This window comes from Choristoneura fumiferana, chromosome 9, assembly GCF_025370935.1.
Source record: "Choristoneura fumiferana chromosome 9, NRCan_CFum_1, whole genome shotgun sequence".
In the NCBI taxonomy this organism is placed as follows: Eukaryota; Metazoa; Arthropoda; class Insecta; order Lepidoptera; family Tortricidae; genus Choristoneura; species Choristoneura fumiferana.
Window position 1 is genome coordinate 12871690 of NC_133480.1, and position 24171 is coordinate 12895860.

A 24171-nucleotide genomic window follows, 5' to 3' on the forward strand; every position below is an offset into this window, starting at 1 on the left:
TTGAGGGGTGGGGTAACTCGAATCGGTGCGGGGCGTTCTGTACGTTAGTACTATTATATTATATCTGTGGCAATGGGCTGCGCAGGAGCATTTAAGTAAAGTAATGTAGGGAGGGACTTAACTAGGGGTACTGTAGTTTTGCTGCACGCAAAAGCTGATCATGCTTCAAGAAATAAATTATGTACAGTACAATAAATCTTTTTTGTCTTGACCTTTGCTGTTGCCATTTCTATTCAATACCTATTATAGGAATAGGGAATTTGCAGGTTACCTACGAAACGACATTTTGTGGGCGATGCAACCAAATTACAATATATACGCTTCTTTTATTCTGAAAATCTGAACTAGGTAAACCTAGTCTGTTTCTGAGTTGTGGGTATATACGGGTGCCGTTCAATCGTTATATTAAACTTTTAGCATAATTTCATTTCACTACGTTCAAAACCATCAATATTAATTGATCGGTCGATCATAGGCTTTAAATAATATACTTAACATTTTGAACATGAAAACTACCGTGAGACTCACTCATATTAAATATAATGACCCGGATAACTCACGTCTTAAATCGAGCAGCAGCCGCGTGAGTCGCGTTGCTCGCGAAGATGAAGGGCTACGGGATTAGCCGCGAAACATGTCGAGCTAAACTCGATTTAAGACGTGAGTTATCCGGGTCATTATATTTAATATACTTAACATTAATTATAGTCATACAACAATTGCAATATGAAATAATTTTATTTTGAATATCGGTTATTCAAAGTAATAAAATGACTAACTCATTAAAATATGCATAGACAAATATGCAAATTGATCAATATGATTTCAGATCTTCGAAATTTATTTTTATGCATTATTGTGTTTTGGTTCTGAAATATTTTCAGCTAATTGAAATTCTGATTATGAAAAATTCGCAAATCGTTGTTATGACAAAAATTACACACACCGGTACAGTTAAATCCGGATCGATATAATTCCCGGGGCAACCATAATAGCCTAATCTAATCATAGTAATTTTTAATTGTCCATAACAAAAATGCTTATCGAATGTCATAGGTGCCTAGGTAACTCTTTCAATTCGTCTCTAGAATTCTCTTCCTTTGATTGTCAGAAAAGTAAAAATCTCTTTTTTTAAAAACCTCCTCAAGACTCACTACACTAGCGTCTACACTTTTACACTCCTATACCTACACTTTTAACGTCTTCGTTTCTTCTCTGTTCTTTTTTGTTTTGTTTATAAATATTATTTCCATAACTTTAGGTAGGTAAGTTCTTTTTCTTACACACGACCTCGATGTTTTTCATGTATGTAATTTATGAGTTGTATCGATAACCTACTTAATTCAAAGTACCTATCTATATATCTTTATGTTATCTAGGAGAGATCTCGTAGTTAATGAGTGTGAATCTTATCAAGCGGCACGAATAGTCAGGTAAAAAAAAAATAACTAAATCATTAATTATTACTATTAATTATTAAGTAAATTAATTAATAACTGCACACACTCTTAACTTATAATAATTTATGCCCATGTCAAATAGGAATGAACCAACAATCGCCGCTGAAAACATCTTTCAGAAGTGAAAAAGATTCGGCCCACGTTATTTTTGGTGGTACTTTATTACGAATTTAATATCCAGAGTCGGTGCCTCTCGCTCTACGTGGGATGTGTTGAGATAAATTACGAGCTAATGTATGAGACAGATACTCATTTAATGAGAAACCAGCGAAAAGCATAAGGATTTTTCTAAACGAACTAGAATGTTACTATTGTAATGTTATGTATTAATGTTAATTTATATAAAGACTAACTGTAACAAAATATATAGCAAATAAATTCAATAAATGGAAACAATAAGAAGTTGACACCGCGGCGGACTGTCATAGTACACATCATTAAATAATTGGTTTGTAAAATTATGTAGTATTAAGTTATCTATACTATAGGTATCTATACATAATTACGTTGTCACAAAATTGCCACTTGTATAACTTGATGATCCGAAAGGATACACTACATTACGAGTTGAAAATACCTTTCAGGCTTGCAAATCAGCTTTAAATACTTACTGCAACGATTTGTTCATTCTGTTGGTGCTCACACCTCAGACTTAGTATATTTTATGTAATTAGCGCACTACTAAATTTAAACAAGCAGTGAAAAACCCTCTTTATCTAATTGGAAAATTGACGGGTAGGTATTTATGAAGATAGTGGAAGCTAAGTCGGAAGTATAAAAGTTTTTGAGCTGGTCACGATTTGAATGGGTCCCGACTGTTGAACTTTAAATTGACTACTTGACTTAATTTTAGTTTTTAAGGCAGTCAGGTTTTTTTTTATTTTAAAAAGGTGATAGGGATGACATGGCTAGCTATAGACCCATATAGCGCTGCTTCCCATTTTCTCAAAGGTGATCGAAAAAGTTATTTATAAGTCCATATATGGCCATTTTGAGACTAATAACCTATTTGCACACTAAAGGATTCCGCAAAGATACAGTTCAATACAATACAATAATAATTTAGAAGAATAAAGAAAAATAGTTATACTGTTATTATTATTGTAATTAAAGATGATCTCATTGCACTATGTATTACTTGTCCTATTATCTATTCATTCTGTGATACCACATAAGTTCTAAGTTTATGTTATTTCTAGATAAATGTATAAGTAGTTTATTTAGATACCTTACATAAAGTTAATTTATAAGTGTTCCTTAAACCTCTTCCTAAAAATTACATGAGGTTAAAATAGCATAATTAATATGTTATGTATAACTTAATTAATGTAATTAATTTTAAAATTGCCACGCCCCAACAGGGCATCATTTTTTTATATTTTTTTGTAAAAGGTGTTGCATTAAATAAATAAATACTGAAAAATACTGAATACTTTATCTGTCAGCATAACTCTTTATTGCACACCAACACATAGCAAGCAGTACAGAAAAACAGGTATATACACAGAGACTTTCTGAGGTAAGCACTAGGCGGCCTTATCGCTTCAGAGCGATCTCTTCCAGGCAACCTATAAGTAAGTCAATAAATATGGCTATATTTGATTTAATACAAATAAGTGTTATAAAAGGGTTCCAGTTTCGGCGTTATATATGGATATGACGAAGGCTTTTGACTTTGTAGATCACGATATACTGTTGGATAAGTTGTATGCGTATGGTGTGCGAGGTAATGTGCACAATTTAATTAAATCTTATCTAAGTGGTCGTAAGCAAATAACGCAAAAAAATAAATTGTGTATTAAAACTAAAACTGAGACAGCATTCATCGGAAATGAGATAAATTTACTACGGGGTACCACAGGGAAGTGTTTTAGGACCTTTGCTTTTTCTATATATATTATAAATGATTTGCCGGAAGCAGTTGAGTTCCCTATGGTTCGTTTTGCTGATGACACTACCATGATTTTTATTGGTGAAATGCAGAAACATGTGAAAGTATATAAACAGGACATGGAAATTATAATTGAATGGTTAAAAACAATAATTAAAAAATAATAAAGAAACTTAAAACTCGATAACAGGCATTTCTCGGAGATAAGATCAAGCTAAATCGATTTTTCGTCTCCGAAAACCTCTACATACTAAATTTCATCAAAATCGTTGGAACCGTTTCCGAGATATGAATTAGTTATGTAGAAATGAAATAATGAAGATATGAATTGGTACATGAATGTTGCGAGAGTACAAACAAATTTGGAACTTGAAAATTGATGTAACAGAGAGCGGAAATTTCATGGCATTTTTTGACCTGTCATAGTGGACTTCTCACGTTTCGACTTCGCATATACATACATATATCGATACCCACATAAGTACTAAAGAAATTAAAGTAGAGGTAAACAATAGGCGGCCTTAAGTTAAAGAACGATATCTTCCAATTAACTTCGAGTACTTGGTTGAAAATGTGAAATTGATATATGCAATGAACAATTTCTAATTTTATTCATTTCAGTTTTTTTTTCAATTTCATGTGAAATTCTTTTGTTAACAAGGTTCCATTAATGTATCTATAAAAAATAGATGTTTTTTTTCATAGTTTCTGGTTTATATGGATGTAATAACGTCTGAAATAAAGTTTTATTATTATTATTTTCGAAGGATTGGTTTTTCTCAGCTCTAGGCTGGTATTAACTACATTTACGGGTTATCCACCAAGTAAATGTAGCAAGAGTTGTAGAATAAATATTTTTAAGAAGATTGCTGAGGGCTATTTTCAGGGTCTAGTTGCATGAACTTTCTCACTATTCTGCATGTATTAAGTATTGCGGCTTTTTGTAAAATTGTGTAAACGTGTGATTTTATGCCTAATAATTTTAAGCTATGGTGTAGGTGGTTTGGGATGACGCCTGTTGTAGATAGGACTATTGGAACTACGTACACTTTCTCCTGTCTCCATAGTCTAGCAACTTCGTCTTTTAGGTCTGCATATTTTGTTATTTTTTCCGTGATGGTCTTTTGTAAATTGTGTGTGTTAGGGATTGAGATGTCTATGAGGTATGTAGTTTTGTTTATTTTATCTATTAATGTGATGTCAGGTCTATTATAGTGGATAGTACGATCTGTGAGTATGGCGCGGTCGTAGTATAATTTGTGTGTTGTATTCTCAAGTACTACCTGTGGTGTGTATTTGTAGTACGGGGTGTGTGTGTCTTGTATAAGTTTATGTTTGTGTGCCAGGTTTTGATGGATGATGTTTGCGATTTGATTGTGTCTGTGTGTGTAGTCTGTTTGTGTTAGCGTTGTGCATGCTCCGGTTATGTGTTGTATGGTTTCCGATTGGTTATGACATCTGCGGCATTTGTCGTTTGTGAGTGTTGGATCTTTTATTATATATTTTCGGTAGTTTTTAGTATTTACGATTTGGTCCTGAATTGCAATAATGAAACCTTCAGTTTCTGGGAACAAACTGCCTATTTTTAGCCATGTGTTTGATGCAGGTGTGTCTATGTGTGTTTGTTCTAAGTCACGAGGATGTCGTCCATGAAGTACCTTTTTCTTCCAGTTATTTATCAGTTGTGCTTGTGGGTCATTGCCGTTAATATTTTGCGTGTCAGGTGGTTCGTGTAGGTTTAGCGGAGTGTAGTTGTGGTCATTTTGGACGATTGTGTTGTGTATATTGCTTGTACGTGATTTGGTGTGAAAGAATGTTTGTAAGCTGTGTATTTGTTTTTTCCAGAGATAATGAATGTTTATCATGCCCCTACCTCCTTCCTGTCTCTTGATAGTCAGTCTTTCTATTGCAGATTTAGGGTGTAAATGGTTATGTTTTGTTAGTGTTGTGCGTGTAGTTCTTTCTATGGCTTCTATATCGGTCTTGGACCATTTTATAACTCCAAATGAGTATGTCAGGATGGGGATGGCGTAAGTGTTTATGGCTTTAATTAAATTTTTGCCAGATAATTGCGATTTGCATATTTTATTTAGGCGGTTTTTGTACTCAGTACTTAATGTATGTTTAGTTATAGTATGGTCCAAGCCCTTTAACTGTTTGTATCCGAGATATTTGTATAGGTCATTTGTTTCCATTGCTGTTATAGTGTTATTGTCGTCTATTGTATAGTTACCTGGTTGTATCTTTCCTTTTACTATGTGTAGTGTTTTACATTTCTCTATGCCAAATTCCATGTTGATGTCGTTGCTGAATGTTGCTGTGATTTCTATTAGCTTCTTCATGTCTTTGTCTGTCTTGGCGTATAATTTTATGTCGTCCATATAAATGAGGTGTGATATACGTGTATCTGTTGGAGTGTTCCTGAAGTTGTATCCAACTCGGCTGTTGTTCAGTAGATGTGATAAGGGGTTGAGGGCGAGACAAAACCACATGGGACTCAAGGAATCGCCTTGATAGATACCTTTCTTAATGGAGATGGTGCGCGTTGTTATTGTGTTATTACCAGCATTTAATTGAAGAGTAGTTTTCCATTGATTCATTATATTACGTAGAAAGTGAGTTATTTTTGGGTCTATTTTATATATTTCTAATATTTGTAGCAGCCAGGAATGGGGTACGCTATCAAAAGCTTTTTTGTAATCAATATATGTACAGTGTAGGTTTCTATTTTTACTAGTCGCGTGTTTGTGGATGGTGGAGTCAATAATCAGCTGCTCCTTGCATCCCATGTGGCCTCGCCTGCATCCTTTTTGTTCCTCTGACATGACTTTGTTGTGTTCTATGTGACTATTGATTTTTCTAGTTATTCCTGATGTTAATATTTTATATATGGTGGGTAAGCATGTGATTGGTCTGTATTGTGATGGATGTGAGGAATGAGTTGTTTTGGGCAGCATATATGTTATACCGATGGCTATAAATTCTGGTATATTTTGTTTGCCTAATATTATTTCTGTTAAGTTTTTTGCTATGTTTTTGTGTAGTGATGTTAATTTTTTATACCAGTAGTTATGTATTTTGTCTATCTCAGGTGATTTCCAATTGTGTAGTTTCGCTGTTATATTTGTTATGTCGGTTTCTGTGATCTCCTCAAATGTCATCTCTTCTATTGTATCCCATTTCTTTCTTTCTGTTTCTATCCAGTCTGCTTGGTCATTATGTTGTTTATTTTCTTCCCATATGCTACCCCAAAACGTCTCTAGTTGTGTCTGTGTTGGTATGGATGTGTCTGTGTGAATCTCTGTGTGTTGCGTGTGATTGTGTAGGTTCCTGTAAAATCCTTTTTCATTTGTTGCAAATAAAATATTGTCATTCTTTCGTTTTTGTGCTTTCATATACCTTCTAAGTCTATGTACCTTTAGTGCCAGTTTCTGTTTTAATGTATCTAAGTATTCTTCTGGTTTTCTGTTATCTGCTTCATGTCTAGTGTGTGTAATCCTGCTCCTAAATATCTCTTCTACTCTTTTCACTACTTTACGAGACCTATTATTATTTATATATTGGGTGAGTCTACCACAATCTGCCCTGAGTTGTTCAATATCTCTTTCTAGTCTAGCTTGCCATGGAGGTTTGTTAATGTTCTTTTTCTTACTGTGTAGTGTGTGTTCTGTTATCTTGTAGTTTAGCTCTTCGGAGATGACTACAGCGGTGCAGTAAATAAGGGTATGAATATCTATTAGTTGTGTGTCGTCAGAATGAAATCTATTCAGTATGTCGCAGTTAAATAGATGCACTAACTGTGAGAGTGTGTTACTGTATTTTAACTTTGGTAATTTCGGTCTACTACATGGGTTCATTCCAGAGTATTTGGCTATTGCAGAGTGAAATTTATCAAGAATTACTTGAGTGTTCGGTTCAGTTATTGTGTCGGGGTTAACTAAAGCTCCTATATCGTTTTCTACAGTTAATGTTATAGTCTCAGTCTGAGTGGACGAGTTGGACATGTGTGATTGTGTGTATAGTGTATGTGTGTCTTGTGAGTGTTGTTGTGCATCATTTTCGGTATGATCGTGCGATGGTATGAGAGCCGTTGAATCATGTTCGAGATCTACATTATTTAACTGTTTTTGTACTTCGTTTTTCAATTGGGTTAGTTCTTGGTCACTTAAATATTTATTTCTAATAATGACCCGTCTTTGATCGGATACACGTTGTTCGCTAACTTTAACAGTGGGATATTGTTGTTGGAAAAGTTCATGTAACTGTTTTCTGTAAGTGGTCATGTCTGTCTCTAATTTAGTGATATAGTAGTAGGTGCGCATGATGAATAGGTTAAAGGTGAATAAGTTTTAGGTCTTTGTTCCAACTCATGCGCACCCTAGGTTTCCCTGCCTTAGTGGACGCAGGCAAAAAGGCATTCGCCTCCTGCGCAACATCTAAGACGGGCGTGGGTGCTCTGTGAGAGCCCACTGAGGATATTGGTGATGGAATATAAGATGCTGTTGATGGACTGTATGGCTCTACTGCTGAGTTTGTACTTATATCGTCACAGTCGGTCAGTCTGTCATCTGTCTAATCTGGTACTGATTCATATTCTGCAACAGTTCTCAACTGGGCAGAATTTTGCGATACGGTGTCCCCCCCAGAATACGTGGGACTGCCTGAGCTAACAAGCTCAGGGCGGGGTTATTCGTCGTCTACGTTCTTAGGGCATTTTTCTGTTCAGATATCACTCCGAGGTCGCCCATTGGTAATTTGAAATTTAAATATAGCTTCGAAGTCGGTTTATTTCACACCTTTGGTGAGCGGCCGATGACCAATCAACGAATATAATTTGTACATAATTCCAAGTAGTTTCATTTCATTTGTGTCTTACTGGTATAATAATTTAATCTAGTACCTAATGTTAACAGAGCATTGATTGATTGGAGCCATTAAAAAGGACCAAAAAATCATCCCCGTAAGTAACTCCCCTAGAGTTAATTATCAAATAGTTAATTTTAAAAATATATATTTACACACTTTGCCGGTGTGATTAATGTATGTACTTCATGCAAAATTACAATTTTCTAGCACTATCAGTTTTCAAAGTAAACCGCGGACGGGCATGGCAATATTATATGAGTTTTTTAGGCCCACGGAACCCGAAAAAGGAAGATCGTTCATCTTCTATTCAATACTAGTGCATGAGTATACTAGTGTATGAGCTGGTGTAAACTGGATGCGAGTGGCAATGAATAGGCAAGACTGGAAAAGTAGAGAGGAGACCTATGTCCGAAGACGGGCGCTATAGGGCTGTTATAGATAGATAGATTATGATATGAACAATATAGATTTAGGTACCTACTGGATTATCGTTGAAATTGTTTTTTTTTTATTTGGGCACAAAACGTACAATAGAGCTAAAATTATAAAAATGTAACATTTCAATTTTCAAAAATATAGCTCTATCTATCGAGTTCCCAATACGTACTGGGCCAACGTGGGCTGTAGCCCAAGCCCTCTTATTCTGAGAGGAGGCCGTCAAGTCGTCAACCTTACATACATACTATTCAATCCATGCTGAGGCACCGACTTCAAACCAGTAGAAAATTTTCAATGTCTGAAGTCGTTCCATTTCTTGTTAATTTTTTTTAATGTTTTTTAGTGATTTGTAGCCAAAGTGTATCTCACATCGATTCCATTAAGCTCAAACACGGCATAGTTGTGGCATAGTTACATTATTTTATACAGAGTACCGGTACCTACGGTCATCTTTATCAGGTCCTGTTCACCAAATGATACTTTCTGAATCCAAATACTTGACTTGGTGTTAACCAAAATCGTTATAGGTATGCTTTAAAATACGAGGGTTGCCCTCGATTTCTCTAAGATCCCATCATCAGATCTTGACTTGGTGTCAATGGGACCATCTCGGAATTATGTCCTTAAGAACAAAAAAAAATTGAAATTCAGCCCACAATTGGCGTAACAAACACTCGAAAAAAACATACAGTCGAATTGAGAACCTGCTCCTTTTCTGAAGTCGGTTGAAAAGACACTATCCATTCACCCTTGTACGTTAGCTAACTTGTACGTATTAACCAACAAAGTTACTTCAGGTTGACAGGGCATGACACTTTGCCTACGCAGATAAGGGAGGCAAAGGTCATGAACCACAGACGCAAGTGTTGTCGGTAGAAAAGGATATGTGTGAAATTACATGTGAAATCTACGAACAATACATAATAATGCAATATATAATATTTCTTTCCTTTACACCACAAAAACAACACAGGAAAACAACTACATAGAAAAATAATGTAAACAAATTCTTTCGCAATGATTCAAGAGTTTATTGGTCGTTCATATCGGCTCGCATTATTGTAGAAATGCATAATGTAATCTTTGTCATAATGTTGTAGGTAAGTATACACATATTATTGACAAGGAAGTTAACTCACATTAAAACTACTGATTACTACGAGTACCTAATACCACACAAGTGGAAAAATTAATATGTTAATTCTCATAAATGGAAACTGAACAAGAAAACTATCTCTATAAAAAACATGTTTTTAATTTACTAATTTCATTGGTTTTCCACTTTTATCGTATTAGTAATCAGTAGCCTAAGGGGCTGTTTCACCACCCATTGATTAATTTTAACTGACGGATAAATGTGATGCCATCTCCGTCTATTCGAACAAAACAAACAGAGACGGTATCACATCCGTCAAATAAATTTAATCAATGGATGGTGAAACAGGGGGTTAATGTGGGTTAAATTATCAATTAACAATAGCTTAGGCTAAAACAAAACATGGTAAGGCAATTCAATAGTGACATGAGGAGTTCTGAATTTTCACTGGGCCCGCATGGAAACTGCATTTCAAGCCCTCTCATTCTGGGAATATGCCTGTACAGTCACCAGCACTGGTATCTGACACAAGAAAGCGTGCATAAATATCTGATATGACACTATTTCGAGGGCCGGTAGCACGTGCACGTGTCAGATATTTTTGCACGCTCCGCTGTGGCAGATATTGATGCAAGTGAATTATCGACTCGCATACTTGTTGAAAGCCCGAATGTAATGTTTGTCAGGCAGGATGATCGTTTGTCATAACTCTTTTTTCTCTGAATCCAATAATTGTTCAGAATTGTTATAAAACAAACCTAACCTAACCTATAGTTTTCTATAGGATGACCATTTAAAAAAAAAATATGAAGGTATTGACTGAAAATCAGCACTGTAGTAGGCACATACTTACTGCAGCAAAATGCTGAGTTAAGTTCCTTTTCGACATCATAAATTGTAAATTGTGTATTATTTTAAGTTTGATGTCGAAATAAAGTTATGTCTAAAAAGCCCAAGCCCTCTGATTCTGAGAGGAGGCCTGTGCCCAGCAGTAGGACGTATATAGGCTGGGATGGGATGGATGGATGGATGGGACATTATAAATTCAGAAAAAAAAACGTTTATTGACCAAAATAATAACCTTGATTTTTAGGGTTCCGGAGCCAAAATGGCAAAAACGGAATCCTTATAGTTTCGCCATGTCAGTCTGTCTGTCTGTCCGTCCGCGGCTTTGCTCAGAGACTATCAATGCTAGAAAGCTGTAATTTTGCACGGATATATAGGTAAACTATGCCGACAAAATGGTACAATTAAAAATTCAAAATTATTTTTTTTAGGGTACCTCCCTTAGACGCAAAGTGGGGGTGATTTTTTTTTCACATCCAACCCTATAGTGTGGGGTATCGTTAGATAGGTCTTTTTAAACCATTAGGGGTTTGCTAAGACAATTTTTTTGCGAAATATTCAACTTTAAAGTGCAAATTTTCATAAAAATCGAGCGTCCCCCCCACTCTAAAATCTAAACCGGTGAGTGGAAAAATTTGAAAAAATCAGGATGGTAGTAAGTATATTAAACTTTCAAGGAAAACTATAACGGCTAAGTTTGCTTGAGAATTATTAGTAGTTTATGAGTAAACAGCAGCCTAAGCCTATACCTAAACTTGGAAGATTCCGTATAAAATACGAAATCCTTAGAAAATATTACTTAATTTTTTCGTAATGGCTACGGAACCCTATTTTGGGCGTGTCCGACAAGCTCTTGGCCGGTTTTTTTCTTTTTACATTAAAAACGACACCGATACCGTTTCAATGGGAAAAAAAATATGACAAACGATTCAGACAAACAATACAATATGACTAGCGAAGAGTATGCGAACTTTGGCGCTCCCTACTAATGCAAATGGGCGTGTATATGATGATGACCAATAAACAAATCACGTCACTCCACAACAATGACGCGTCAAGCCAGTAAACCCCGGAACACGCGTTATCGTAAAAACGGAATTCCCTTTTTACAGGCGGTATAAAGTTCCGGATTAATAGGGACCAGCCAATTACCGCGGTTACTATGTTCCAGTACTCTCGGTTGATGCGGTCTTGTGTAGAATTGGACCCAATGATGTACACTGTGGAAACTGGACAGTGCAAGTGACTCCACTGTCGAAAAAATGGAAATGCTCGATGTAACAACGTGATATAAATGTAACATTCGGTATAATGCCATATTTTATTTTTGTATTATAATTTTTTATGGTCGTTGTTATGTTTTGTATTTTATTGTATATTTATTGTCGAATATTGCACATATAAATCCTTCTTATAGATGTAGTGAAAAAAGTTTTTACACAGGCCAAGTCAAAATCAATCTTATGCCAATGGTATAGACTTTGACATGGAAAATATTTCTCACTTTAACTATAATGTTCTGTTCTTCTTCATATTTGACGATCGGATGGCCAAGTGCCAAGTGTTTAGAGAACCTGACTACGAAGCCTGAGGTCCCGAGTTCGATTCCTGGCCAGGGCAGATATTTGTATGAATAATACGAATGTTTATTCTCGGGTCTTAGATGTTTAAATGTATTTAAATACGTATTTATCTATACATATATAGTCTGGCAAAAAAGAGTAGAAATTAAAAAGTGGCAACACTGTAGTGTCCTTACAGGGTTTGGGGATGACACTACAGTGTTGCCAAATTGCCAGACTATGTCTGTTTATCCGTTACCAAGTACCCATAGTACAAGCTTTGCTTAGTTTGGGACTAGGTCAATTGGTGTCAAGTGCCCCATGATATTTATTATTATTATCCATACTAATATTATAAATGCGAAAGTGTGTGTGTTTGTATGTTTGTCCGTCGTTCACGTCGAAACTGAGCGACGGATTTTTGCCATAGAGATAGTTTATGGGCCAGAGAGTGACATAGGCTACTTTTTATCCCGAAAAAATGCATAGTTCCCGAGGGAACAGCGCGCGATAACCGAATTCCACGAGGACGAAGCCGTGGGCAAAAGCTAGTATTTACATATTACCCGCGGCGTCGCACGCGTAAACTAATGGTCTAACAGTTGAATTTGGAATTCCGGGATTTATGTCAAATACTGAATTAGGATAATTATTGGCCGGTGGCTAGTAACACACGACACGACACGGAAGAGTACATGGTATTGTTTTACTAAACAATGGCGGACATTTTTTGATTATCTTTATCACTTTACATTGTTAAATTGTACCATAAGGCCTCAAAGGCAGAGCAACATATCCTATCCCACTGATATTATTATTATTAACGCGAAAGTTTGTATGAATGAATGGTGTTTGGATGTATGTTCGTTACTCTTTCACGCAAAAACTACTGAACGGATTTGAATAAAATTTGGCATACAGGTAATATATACCCTGGATTAGCATATATAGGCTACTTTTTATCCCGGTATTCCTACGTGATAGGGATAAAATCTCGAAATAACAACCGCTGGGCTTAGAGTCATGAAATTTGGTATGTAGGTAGCTGGCCTTCTGGAATAACATATAGACTACTTTTTTCCACGATTTCTTGATATTTCCACGGGATGGGGATAAAATCGTGAAATTTTAACTGCTAGGCTTAGAGTCTTGAAGTTTTGGACAGTTGTTCTTACAACCTCAATGAAGATCATGATATATATATTGGGATTTCTCAGGGGAAAATTGTAAAATCCCGGAATTCCAATTGTAACTACCAGACCGAATAGTTTACCCGTACGACGCCGAGGGTAAACTCTTGTTTTAAAATAATTGAACATCGCTAGATGACGTTATTATCGTGAGTTCCGTTTTACGTTTCAGTCATTTTGTTATTTAACCAATTACGTTATGCGGCAGCAGGGGAGACCGACGACGAGAAATAATTTAGAGTTCTTTAAATGCACACATTTAATTCTAAGAATAATTAAAATTAGTTACAAAATTTATTATTATGAGTGTGAAGACGATCAATGTTAGAATCGAATTCTAATTCTAAGATATTTAAAAATAATTATACTAATGAAAAGGTGTGAATCCGGTCGATGTTAGAACCGAATTTTAACTCTAAGATATTTAAAATTAATTATACTAATGAGAGGTGTGAATCCGGTCGATGTTAGAACCGAATTGAGGTAATACCGAGGTTCTTGTCGTGCGGAGCGTTGACCACCCGCGATGCGATGAGGCGGCCGCAGGTGCACCGGGTGAATCATGTCTTCCGCGTAGTGGATATATGATATTTTAGCGATACAAGTACTCTGCCCCGGCTTTGCGTGTTATATTAGTATTCAGCTATAACAAACCAATCACAAACATGACCCAAATATGTCAAACAGACATCATGACACTAACACCATAGCAATATTTCGCCTGTCGGACAACCCTCATTGAATAGACCTTCTTGACTCAACTTAACTCATGACCACGGTCGCCACAATGTAGTCGAAACGCAGAGATAATTTTAGCAATAAATTGTTATCTACTTATGAGCAAGAATCGTGAAAATTTTAAACATTATACATACTCTCTTTCCAGGATCAACATTCCCTAATAAAATAACCTAAAACAGAGCACTTTTCTAAATCCTTTACACGCATGGCAACAAAGCTTTGCCCCTAAATCTTGCCCTGCGAGGGAGAGAAAAAGTGCGTCTCGGAAATGACAGCGGCCGCTAATTATTTTTAAACGAGGAGGAAACCGCCTTTTTCCTGGCAGACGCGTGGAAGCCTGAGGCAGATGATTATGTAAAAAAAAAGTTCTGGGAAATGTGTGGACTGGGTCGTGTTCATCTCAACAGCTGTATTGACTATAAAAACGCTCATAGACCATGGGCTACTACAAAATTCGAAAATCGAAGTTCGTATCGTACCGTCCCTCTCACTCTCGTATTAAATAATATAAGCGCCAGCGGGACGGCAAGATACGAAGTTCGAATTTTGCACTTCGTAGTGTAGGGCCAAGTTACATTTTTAACTCAAATTAAAGACTGCGCCGAGTGAGAGTGCGTTTTTGTTAAAGATGGTCGAAACATAAATGTGATTTTAGCAATAAATTGTCGCATTGAAGTCCTGGGTGTAATAATAAAATAACTAAGTTTCTCTTATCACCAGGGATCATAACATGGACATGACACCAAAATTAATTAAGCAATTAATTAATAATTTTTACTTGTGATTTTTTTTAACTCCTTGTGTGTAAATGTATAACACAGTGTTTTTAAACTGAAGATTTATGAAAGAAAATATACAATATATTTTTAAATATGTGGTCAGTTTCAACGACCTCAACTGCTACTTTTATCAACATTTTACTAAGGTATTTATTTTGAAAGCATGTGTAAATTGTTAACCTATTAATTAAATTGAGTCATGTCCACAATATTGCGAACAATGACACTGCTTATTACCGAAACAAAGTTAGTCACTAAGGCTGACTTTGTTGATGCAGATTAAAATAATAAAGTGTACAACATTGTTTTTCATACACATCACGGAACTTGTATTCATAAACCTACTTAGCTGAATTTTAGGGGCTTTTGTTAGTAAATGGTGTTTACCGGAATAACACTGTTGTTAACTTCCCTTTTGTTCAAAAATAATTTACTTAACAATCCCGCCGTCCCAAAGTATGGGAAGTACAATGGACGCGAACAAAGTGATGTTTTTAAACAAGACATATAATCTGCCCGAGAAAGGCCAGTCCGATAGTCGTCAAAAACTGGCGGCAGGAGTTCAGCTGACTTATTGGTCGCTTTGATGCTTATGTAAATGGGTCTCCGTACACACTATCAATATTATTTATTTATTACTATTTTATCAATATGTCTCACGAGAATTTAAGTAGAAATAACTAACCTAGGTTTATGAAGGGATAGCTCATTGCGTATTCTGTATAGGTATGTTATTAACGTTCATTTTACCTTAAACAAATGAAGTAATCAATTAGAAGTTATTGTACAGTCACCAGTACCAATATCTGACACGAAGCGTGCATAAATATCTGATACGATTCTATTTCTAGGGCCGGAAGGACGTGTCAGGTATTTTTGCACGCTCCGCTGTGGCAGATATTAATACTGGTGACTGTACTTCAGAACTTTGAAGTTTAGTTTGCCAATTTCGAACTTTAAACTAAGTAATTCCACATCAAATACGTCGAGACTGCCTAGTGCTCAAGTTCTGTACAGTCACCTGCAGAAGTAGTTGAGCAGTTGTGGTGCTAAAAATGATCTAAACACTCTCATATTACCTTGGCAGTAGAGTCGTGTGTAGATCATGTTGAGCACCGTGACCGCTCACCCACTTTTGCTACTGACTGTACCTACCATAAATAAGCTATCGATCTTATCACTTACATTTTATCAACAATACTACTGGTTTTCCCCGAAGCCCGAAGAATTGTGAAACTGAAGTGGCAGTGGGCGGGGCACATGGGGTCAGAATGTTCTCGAATGGCGTCCGCGGACCGGGAGACGAGCTGTCGGTAGGCCTCCAACACGATGGAGCGACGACTTGGTTAAGATCGCGGGATCGCGGTGGATGCGGAAAGCGCAAGACCGGTTTGAATGGAGAGCCTTGGGGGACGCCTATGTCTAGCAGTGGACGTCTTTCGGCTGACGTGATGATGATGATGACTACTGGCTTTTATACAGCTTTTATTTCTGTATCTGTGTATGTGCTTTCTGTGTGTGCGTATTTCTGTTTGTAGTGAGAAAATTACAAGGTAAGAAATAGGGAATAATATTTTGTTATTATTAGTATTTTAATGAATTTGGTTGAATAGCATTACCTACATAGAATCTGTGATGTTTATTAAATTAAGAGTTAAATTACGATTTGACAAATTTATCACTTGGTCGAAAACATAATATATACCTAATATTAGCTGTTGCCTGCGCCTCCGTCTGCGAAGAATTATTTTATCGCTATCTCACTATCATAATAAAAACTACTCTATTTATGTCGCCTTTCCTCACACTTTCTCCATACCTATCCTTTAAGCGTGAAAAGGTAAAAACAGACAGACAAAACATAAATTTATTTTTGAGGATTTTTTGGAGGAAAGAAAAATAAGATTTTCATACTTTTCTTTTTGAATGTGCTATAAGAGCTACCTTAAATAATACCGAATTTTAAGTTTCTAGGACAACTTACCTATAGGTTTTATATAGGTTTTATTTTTATATTTTTTCACTATTCGAACGGGTAGTAGACCTGAGGTATTAGATATATTATGTACCTAATTTCAGCTTGATACCTCCACGCGTTCCTGAGAAAAGGGTCTTGACTGACGAACGGACAGACGGGAGATGGCCAACAGAATGATCCCGTAATGGTTCAGTTTTGTGCCAACTTTGTTACGGAAACCAAAAAATACGTCGTTAACAAAACTGCTAAAATAACTACAGATCCCTGTATAGACAAGTAAAAGCTAATTAGTATAGATATTTTCCTTCTCATTCAGCCATATTTTTTTAATTGAATCTTAATTGACCATGGAATGCAGCCAAACTGGCTTATGTGCTATTTGGCAACGATCGCAATTGATAAGGTTCATTGGTTGTGTATAAAATATATATATATGTTATTAAATAATTCGTTAATTCGGCATTCATCTTGTTTAATAAAATCCTGATAGCTATACTAGTAGTATAATAAACTTTTATTATCAACAATTCACTCTTCACTGAGACATGAATTGATTTATTTTACTTAGTAGGTAATCATATTTTTTAATTAATAACGCCTTATTATTAAACCGTGAAGGCTTTTTGACTCACAGTTAATTTTATCGTCATATTCATAAAGTTAACAGCAGTTAAGAAAATCAATCAGAAAAATCGATGAAATAGATTTTTTTTTATTTTAAACAGCCTGAAAAATAACTTACCTTTTTCAGAGAAACTTCCATAACCCGATCTCCGTCTCACTTAGTCATTCCACAGGTAACTTTCACATTATTTGTTCTTCTCAATGAACTTAATTAAAACACGAAGACAAACTGTCTGGAACGCAAAAACTTTCGCACCAAAAACAACTTAAAAAGTTAATAATTACCATTAAAAACTAGCCCAGTAACGTTTGCGTTGTCTATGAGCAGTTTTTATTTTTTTAATTTGGCATTGATGATTCCAAATTTGAATTTCGCGATGGCGGGAGTGGGCCGAGGGCCCGCGCTGCCTCTGCTTGGGCCAAACATTTTATCACACTGAGTGAGCGTGGAAATCTACCGATAGGGTAGCGCCCTGTCGACTTCGCACGGACATGCAATTTATCTAAGGACCCTTTTTCTCGATAGATCGTTATGATGAAAGAATAATTTTTCACGCTTTGATCGGTAACTTGGTTTCGTTATTATAACACTGAATAACGGATACATGTTCTTGAATATGTTTGAAATTTACCACGAGCTTTTCGGTGAAGTAAAACATCATGAAGTAGCCAGCATATAAAAGTGCGAAATAATTCAACGGTATATGTGAAATGATTTTGAGAACGTTAGCTATTTAAAATGAGAACAACAAAAAGTTAATTGCATGTCATAAAAGTAATAAAAATGTATACGTTCGTATAAGAGACTACACGAATAATGTATTATTTTATAATAAAAACTAATTATACAATTGAAGCTTCATATAAAAAAACTTTGTGTTATTTATTTCCATACATTCAGACACAAAATCGTTTATTATTATCAATCATTATGAATGAGTCACCCTCATGTTACTTAACTATTGTTCCTTTAATTCTTAACATAGTACCAATATAAATCAAATAACGACAAAGCAGTATCGATAAACTTATTTACTTAAAACAACTTATCGATAAAACCGTCCAGGATTTCGCAACCCTAGCCATCTCTAGCGAGACAGTCACGCACCACGAGATTGGTCGAACCCGCGCCTGCGCGCACCGTGTTTTTCACGATTCCAAACTCAAATTCGTCTTACATCCAACGTCTGTGCAAAGCGATAAATCTCAGGAATCGTATTTATAAACGAAAACATCCACATAAAGTTAGGGTTTGTCGCCCTTTCAGGAATAATGGCGCGTTTTGAGTGCAAACATTTTGAAATAAATGCTTTGTTGTCGGAACAGATGACGGTTGTTTAAGTAATTAAATGTGGGGAATGTTATGTTGGTATCACACTTCCGCATTCTTATTCGCACATGTATTCTTTAATTTTTAGGTATTTAACTACTGCCATTCTGTTCGCACATCACGCGGCAGACATTTCGTTAAATTGCTATAGCGCTATTCTATGCGGATCAAAATAAGGCCCTGTTTACATTATTCCAGTAAAATTGTGTGCAGTAGCATGCAAACAGGGCCTAAGAATAGGAAATCTCAAGTTACACGATTAGTAGGTAAACGCCTTTTTGCTAACGGAACTTTGATTTCCAATGCCTTGCCTTAGGTTTCCAATGTATTATATTTTACTTAGTTACATATCTAATATAAAAGTATTCTAAAAAAGAATCCACTCCTTATTCACGTAGTCTCAGCGTTGAAAATTTAAGAGTATTATTATTATTATTCGGGACCGTGATACGTTTTTTAGGGTTCCATAGTCAACTAGGAATCCTTATAGTTTTTTTCTCCATGTTCTCGTGATGTCACGAGTAAACGTTTTCTTTCTCTTTCTCATTGCATGAATCTTAGTGATGGTGATATTTAGTGATGGCACCAGTCATGGACAGAAACCAATAATGGATTGAATTTTAAGAAACGGACACTAGGTACTTTTTTATAAATAAACTAATAACACTAATGTTCAGATAACTGATGATCATAAATAGTAAAGTTCGTGAATGGTGAGCCTTAAATCCTTGTTGTCCATTACTGGGTACTACTGTGCTTAACATGTCCATGATTGGTGCCGTCACCGTATTTGTAACACACAATGCATAACATGCTTTAAAATTTAAAACAAAATGATGCGACCGATGTAGCTCGTAGCGGTGGCTACGAAATTCGTAGACCTGCTACGAGATCTGTAGACTCGCTACGATTTTACTTTACTATAATTCTTGAGTAACACGTTCAGTCGAGGGCATAAATATCTCAGCCATAGCGTCAAATACACATACCTTGACAATTATAACATTTATAACTAAAGGTGTATATGTCGGCGGCCGATCGTAAAATCCGCCAAATCACGAATTCCTAGGCATATCGTGAAATAGCGCCATTTCATGAATTGGCTAAGGGACATCCGCCATATCGTTCAAAACTCACCGTTTAACGATTTGCCTAGTGACGTTTAGGAAGATCATGAAATGGTTATCTATTGTTTGCCCGAAAGTTATATGCTATAATTTCATTTGCCCGAAGTTCATATGCCCGAATGTTTCGTTTACTAGAAAATTTATTTGATATATTCTTATTTTCCGAAAATTAGATGCCATAATGATACGAATGCAATACGTATTGTTTTCCATATTATTAAGTGCAATAATATTACTTAATAGAATATTCAAACGCCATACTAAATAGTGTTATTAACAACTTATATTACGATTATAGATTAAAATTGTTTTTTTCTATTACTAATCTATCTACATATTTTCTTCATTATCCGGGCTGCTTTAAAAAAAAACCTAACATCCCGCCTAAGCCTTCTGAACCTAACCTATCCGAGTCGCTTCTGTTCCGAACCGTCTAACTCGCTCGCTTCGCTCGCTCGCACAAATCGTTTTTGTATACAGTTTGACGATTCTTTTGTGACTTTCTTGTAATTAACTGACATGTGTTTATAATGTATTTTTTCAAAAGGCAATAAATAAATCTAATCTATGATTGGTTTTTTGGAGTCTTTTTGTATTTTTTATTTCAACTCCAAATTTGTTACTTTTACGGATATCCCGTGAAACCATATCGAAAATACAAACTGAGACATGGATGCACAGAAAAACCAGAAAAAGAGACCAGCACTGGGAACCGAACCCAGGTCCTCAGCAATCCGTGCTGCGTGCTATAACCCCTACACCACTGCTACCTACATACGATCTAATGGACTTCTATCACTCGTTCTGAGGCACCGACTTCAGAAAGGTAGAAAATAATTTTAAGTTTTTGAAGTCGGTTAATTTTTTTGTTACTTATATTATTTATTTTTCTCACTTTTCAGCGTAACTAATCTTAGTTACAATAGCTTAATGCGACTGCACGTATTATTAAAGAAGTATTATTAAGGATAACTCAAAAATTACTGGTTAGATCTTGATGAAGTTTAAATGGGACCACATGAGTTGTTCTTTCAAATAAAAAAGAATCATCAAAATCGATTCATCTACATGAAAGATCTGATCTGAGGTAACATATGTACATAAAAAAATGTAACAGTTGAATTGAGTATGTACGTCCTCTTTTTTTAAGTCGGTTAAAAACAATACCCTTTCGGCTTTTATAAGATTAATTCTTGCTTATATTATAAATGCGAAAGTAAGTTTGTTTGTTATGAAACTCGATTTAAGACGCGAGTTATCCGGGTCAATATATTTAATATGAGTAAGTCTCACGGTAGCTTCATGTTCAAAATTGTTTGTTCCGCTTTGATTTATACTTTTACACAAAATAAATTGATACTATATAGCTTTCCGCCCGCGACTTCGCTTTCAAGAAATGTATCTGCTATTTATCAACATTTTATTAGATAGTTTTTAGTATAAAATAAAACCTTCCTATCGTCGGTAGTTAAAAAAAATCTTATTGCACGCATATCTAAATATCAAGTGAATTATTATTATTTATCGTATGGAATAAGTGTCACTGCAAAACTGTGTAAGAAATACAAATTAAAACTAAACATTAAAACTTAAATCTAGATTTCTTAAAATATTCCACGGCTTTCTCTGACAGCTTCTTGAGATCATCTATGTGTCCATCGAACTTAGTGATCGGGCATTCCAGTACCATGTGGTGGGCCGTCTGTTCTGGGTGGCCACACTCGCAAGCCGCCGACTCGCACCAGCCCCATTTACTCCTAAGGTACGCGGAGTTCCCAACATTGGTTCGGAAGCGGTTGGCCAGGCACCACACTCGGCGCTGCGTTTCGAAGCCAGGGGGAATTCGCGGAGGTTCAACTCAAAAAAGTCAGGTGGCTCTCCCTTCGTCTGCCATTCGCTGAGCCAATCGTTCCGCATTTCCCAGGCAGAGTCTCTGGAGTGTATTTTGGATCAAGTGAATGACACTCGAACTATAGCCACCCTCGCTCGGTGGCTATACATCTAGGTTTCATTATGGCTTGTAATAGTCCCTTGTTGAACAATCTACTATTTTATTCGTTACCCAAAATTCTGCAAACAAAGCTATCATAGTTTCCTATTTTAATGCCAGATTTGAAGTCTTCAATAATTATAATACGGAGATAGATCTGATTTAAAAGAAAAATATAAATCTGTTTTATTCCCTATCCCGTGGGAAATCCTAAAAATCCCTTGTGAATAGTACACAGTATGCGTTGCATTAGTTACCAACCATAAGCCTAAAGAATAATAAATTTAGGAATTTTTATCTTGAAAATACTTTCCATACACAACGTCATCCCATTTTTCACTCCTTGGGCTCCCCCAAATGTGGGCATTATCAAAAACGTTGAGACACGTATAAATTTATTTTCTATAGTCAGCCTAGACACCAATTTCGAAACTTAAGCGCGTTTTTGAATCGCGCGTTGACAGCTCGTTTTTCTTTCTATAGAGCAGGCACACAACTCGCGTGCACATCGCGTTTATATCGAAATAAACGCGCGTCGCTGACGCGTTTAAAAGACGCGTTTTCTACACGGCCCTACATATTAAAACGCGTCTGATGCGTGTATTTTTGATACCTCAAACTTTAAGGGTAGTTAGTGAAGGCCCTTATATTATTAAGTTTTAGTAAAAAAATTATACATATTATTTTCCTTATAAAATTAATTACCACGCAATGTATACGTACACGTATACACGTATACACGTGCACGTATATACGTACTACGTGATACTACTTTGTTTTTGTTCAAAACGTAGCACTTGTTGACGTGACAGCTGTCACAGAACGCTTCTCTTTCGTATCAAATTATTATACGCATTACATTGCTGCTCAAAAATATTTCAAAAATTAATTACGCTCTGGTAGCTAATTCTGAATTTAAAATTTGTTTTGATATTGGTTCACAGCACTTAATCTTCGTTTAGTTACAGTTTGAGGTAGTATCAAAAATACACGCTGTATATCAGTCTCGTGTTGTTGACCAAACTCATCAAAAAGTATTTTGCATTTTGCAAATACAAAATACGTCCTTAAAAAGTATTTCAAATAAAGTAGAAAATGCTTTTCTAAAAAAAGTATTTAAATACAAAATGGAAATAGGTATTTTGTATTTTGCATTTTAAATACTAGTATTTTAAAATGTCCCATCTCTGGTCTCGGTATCAGTATTCAACAGGGGTTTAGGACTTGTTTAGGATTAAAAAAAAAACAGTTTACGCTCAAGAATTATACTTTATGCAAATCAACATACGGACACAAATTATTGAACTGACGAACTATTACAGTCCACAAATGCGATGAGCAGAAAGCGAACTTTTGGTGTGATTGTCAATAACACCATGGTCAAAAAATTAAATAATTAATTTTGTAAATGTCGTAATTTTGTACATAGAATGATTAAGTGCAATGTTTCCCGAGGTGTGTGTATGTCAAAAATAGTCATTGTGGCAGGATCGCATAGTATGTAAAATCTAGTCAATTTAGTACATAGTTATGTAAAAAGTAATTTTACGATTTTTACTTTACTATCAACAGGAAAACATACAATCAAATTCTGTAGACAAAAATTTGTATTGAGATGATTGATGATTGATATGACACGTCAATCATCTATCATCTCAATACAATGACAAGTACGTCGTGTGAGCCCGGAATCGAAAATCACAATCTCGGTTTTTTGACCCCGGGGTTTTAATATGGCAGTTCCGAAAAAACGCCAATAATCACTCTACGATTATAAACTAAAAAATGTTATTGTTAAGTTCATCCGCTTCAAAAATTCGCTCCCTGGATATAGTTACATTTTATGCCTATTCTAACTTAGAGACTTACCATCTTGCGCTCTTTTACTCATCAATCTCTCTTATCTTATCTTATCGTTAGGGGTCCTTGCGGATACACTTCGACCTGTAGGGATCTTTTGTGTAAATCATCTCTCTTACTCGAGATTCTTCCATTCCACAATAAAAGTACAAAAATGTAATTAAGTAAAATTAAAATCTTTTCGGGCTTAAATTTGAAGTAAAACTATTTATTTGTTTTGACACTATTTCACTAAACTTGTAACGGTAAAAAACTTAAAAGGCCCTTGCATAGACAATTATAGTTACATACAAATATAGTTATATATACTTGTATAGAGTATAGACAAATTGACGTCTCAAATGAAAAAACGGCATAAGTTTCGTACACACAAGAAGGGCCCCTCTTAAGTTT

At 35.6% G+C, this 24171-nt stretch overlaps 1 protein-coding gene and 1 long non-coding RNA gene across 10 annotated transcripts in view; both read right to left on the reverse strand.

Moving 5' to 3' along the window:
- Cngl (Cyclic nucleotide-gated ion channel-like) overlaps window positions 1-17890 on the reverse strand; it is a 489773-nt gene extending 471883 nt beyond the window's left edge. For all 9 annotated transcript variants that reach the window (XM_074092452.1, XM_074092447.1, XM_074092444.1 and 6 more), the window contains exon 1: window positions 17590-17890. The gene's annotated coding sequence lies outside the window, so the exon portion shown is untranslated. The remainder of the gene's footprint in view (window positions 1-17589) is intronic.
- Window positions 17891-23167: 5277 nt separating this feature from the next.
- LOC141430840 (uncharacterized) lies at window positions 23168-24165 on the reverse strand. The gene is made up of 2 exons (XR_012451665.1): window positions 23898-24165; window positions 23168-23822 (listed from the first exon to the last, which is right to left on the reverse strand). It is a non-coding gene; the product is annotated as an uncharacterized lncRNA (long non-coding RNA).
- Window positions 24166-24171: the final 6 nt, after the last annotated feature.